This window comes from Rhinopithecus roxellana, chromosome 19 (genome assembly GCF_007565055.1).
Source record: "Rhinopithecus roxellana isolate Shanxi Qingling chromosome 19, ASM756505v1, whole genome shotgun sequence".
Lineage (NCBI taxonomy): Eukaryota > Metazoa > Chordata > Mammalia > Primates > Cercopithecidae > Rhinopithecus > Rhinopithecus roxellana.
The window spans coordinates 9,468,376-9,471,616 of NC_044567.1; the positions used below are offsets into that span (position 1 = coordinate 9,468,376).

General features: G+C 46.6%; 1 pseudogene; it reads right to left on the bottom strand.

Annotated features, from left to right (window-relative positions):
• Positions 1 to 1,239: 1,239 nt before the first annotated feature.
• On the bottom strand, positions 1,240 to 2,012 carry LOC104669262 (annotated as a pseudogene).
• Positions 2,013 to 3,241: the final 1,229 nt, after the last annotated feature.

Genomic DNA, 3,241 nt, shown 5'->3' on the forward strand with positions numbered 1-3,241 from the left:
CTGTGAGAAGACAAAAATGCTGTCTGGGCAAAACACACAAAAAATGCTTTACAGACGTAAGCAGTTTAGTTTTGTAATTGAATAACACTTGCGACAACAAATTGTCTGACACATAGCTAATGGTATGATTCGTCATTGTTTGTCTGTGTTGTAATTTGACCTAAATTGTGAGCAGTTTGTGTAAATCTCTGTATTTCTTAGTGATGAACTATCTCTTAACATTTGTATAGCACTTTAAAGTTTATAATGCACTTTACCATAGATTATCTTATTATCTCACATGAGAAGGTCTAATGAGCTCAGTAAATGTTAGCGTAATTTAAATCACTCAAAGCCACGTTAGAAAAGCTAGGTAGATATCACTAATTTCTTCTATGAATGAGGAAGGTGAGACATACAGCTTCTTTTATTATTATTATTATTATTATACTTTAAGTTCTAGGGTACATGTGCATAACGTGCAGGTTTGTTACATATGTATACTTGTGCCATGTTGGTGTGCTGCACCCATCAACTCGTCAGCACCCATCAACTCGTCCTTTACATCAGGTATAACTCCCAATGCAATCCCTCCCCCCTCCCCCCTCCCCCCTCCCCCCTCCTCATAATAGGCCCGGGTGTGTGATGTTCCCCTTCCTGAGTCCAAGTGATCTCATTGTTCAATTCCCACCTATGAGTGAGAACATGCGGTGTTTGGTTTTCTGTTCTTGCGATAGTTTGCTGAGAATGATGGTTTCCAGTTGCATCCATGTCCCTACAAAGGACACGAACTCATCCTTTTTTTTATGACTGCATAGTATTCCATGGTGTATATGTGCCACATTTTCTTTCTTTTTTTTTTTTTTTTAAATAAATGGGGTTTTTATTGTGTGTCCACGAAAACAAAGGGTGGCCTTTGGTTAATCCCCCCCAACAAGATGACAAAAAGGAGGCATGCATGAACCATGTTCTCCTCTGACTGAGCGAGGCCTTGCCCTCCTGGACCCTAAGGGTTACAGGCAAGCAGGGCCAGGAGGCTGCCGAGGAAAGCACACTCAGGCCCCCATGGAGGGCCTGAGTCTGCTGCCTCCCTGGTGGGACAAGGCAGGGGGAGCAAGCACTACTCTGGGCTAGGCCCAGCGACCCCCAAGCAAGAACACGTAAAAGCCCCTGCCCCTGCCCCCACCCCAACCCCCACCCCCACTGCTAAGGCAGTTAGCCAGGACTTCCCCAGAAGACCTGGCTCTGAAGCCCAGACCCTCAGGGCTCCCTCTGGAAAGGGTTGCCTTCCTCAGCCTGCATGAAGTAGTACATGAAGAAGGGTCGATCACAAAGACCAGAAAAAGCAGCAGCTGGCCCCAGAGCGGGACCTGGTGATCCTGGTCCAGCCCAGCCCCAGGAACATGGTTTTCAGGCCGGATGGCACGGCGGGTGAGCCATGAAGAGGAAGATGATGAGGAGGACATAGAAGAGGTGGCGGAGGAAGTAGGATAATAGGACAGGTCCAGGGAGTTCCTGGAGGCTGAAACAGGGCGGTAGTGCACGATGCTCTGGTAGGCACTGTCCCGGCCGTACATGGGGCGTTCCCTATCCTTGCACTCCTCTTCAGAAGACGACAAAAGATCATCACGCACCTGGTGGTGGAAAGTGTCAGCATCTGGGAGTGAAGTCACAGACTGGCGGAAGCCCCTGGACGGGCCCGCAGACTCGGGTTCCCCATAAGTCCTGGTAGTGAAGTAGCTCTCTTCATAGTAGTCCTCATTGTAGCCCTTGCTCTGGTAGAGTAAGGTGTCCTCTTTCTTGGGAAGATCATACATATCTGAATCCCCTGACGTCGAATTAAAGTCAGAGAAGCGATAAGAGGAGGCAGTGGACGAGCCGGGGGGCGAGAGCCGCCACCTCTGGGTCTCGTACTTGAAGATCTTCTGCTCCTAAAACCTACGAGTAGATCCTACTACAGGCCCGTGCGGGATGTTGTACTGGCGCAGCAAGGCGGTCAGCTCGGTATTTGAAAGATCTGTGTAGTCGTCCATGGCGGGTGCCGGCTCCGGCGGAGGCCTGGTGGCGGCCCGGGCCTACCAAAACCGGCCGAGCAACGGCTGCCTAGGAGCACGGCGGGGGCGGCAGGAGTGCATCACGAGCGGCCGCGCTCGGGTCACACCCGAATCGCTGTCCCACATTTTCTTAATCCAATCTGTCACTGATGGACATTTGGGTTGATTCCAAGTCTTTGCTATTGTGAATAGTGCCGCAATAAACATACGTGTGCATGTGTCTTTATAGCAGCATGATTTATAATCCTTTGGGTATATACCCAGTAGTGGGATGGCTGGGTCATATGGTACTTCTAGTTCTAGATCCTTGAGGAATCGCCATACTGTTTTCCATAATGGTTGAACTAGTTTACAATCCCACCAACAGTGTAAAAGTGTTCCTATTTCTCCACATCCTCTCCAACACCTGTTGTTTCCTGACTTTTGAATGATTGCCATTCTAACTGGTGTGAGATGGTATCTCATTGTGGTTTTGATTTGGATTTCTCTGATGGCCAGTGAGGCTGAGCATTTTTTAATGTGTCTGTTGGCTACATAAATGTCTTTTTTTGAGAAGCGTCTGTTCATATCCAGTGGTTTGTAGTTCTCCTTGAAGAGGTTCTTTACATCCCTTGTAAGCTGGATTCCTAGGTATTTTATTCTCTTTGAAGCAATTGTGAATGGAAGTTCATTCATGATTTGGCTCTCTGTTTGTCTGTTACTGGTGTATAAGAATGCTTGTGATGTTTGCACATTGATTTTTTATCCTGAGACTTTGCTGAAGTTGCTTATCAGCTTAAGGAGATTTTGGGCTGAGATGATGGGGTTTTCTAAATATACAATCATGTCATCTGCAAACAGGGACAATTTGACTTCTTCTTTTCCTAACTGGATACCCTTGATTTCTTTCTTTTGCCTGATTGCCCTAGCCAGAACTTCCAACACTATGTTGAATAAGAGTGGTGAGAGAGGGCATCCCTGTCTGACATACAGCTTCTTTGTGATTGGGCCAAACTAAAGCCAAAGGCATTTGACATCTGGTAATGACTGTTCTTTCTTATACCATGTCACCTTTCACATAGTCAAACATAGCAAACAGTGCCTTGTGGAGGTGAAGAATGGGTAAAATTAAATTTAAAATGATAGCGTCTGAGATGTCCCTCTGTGGTTTAGTTTCCTTTGTATGTTTCAAATGGTTTATCCTTCAATTCCTTAAGGCAGATCTCTTT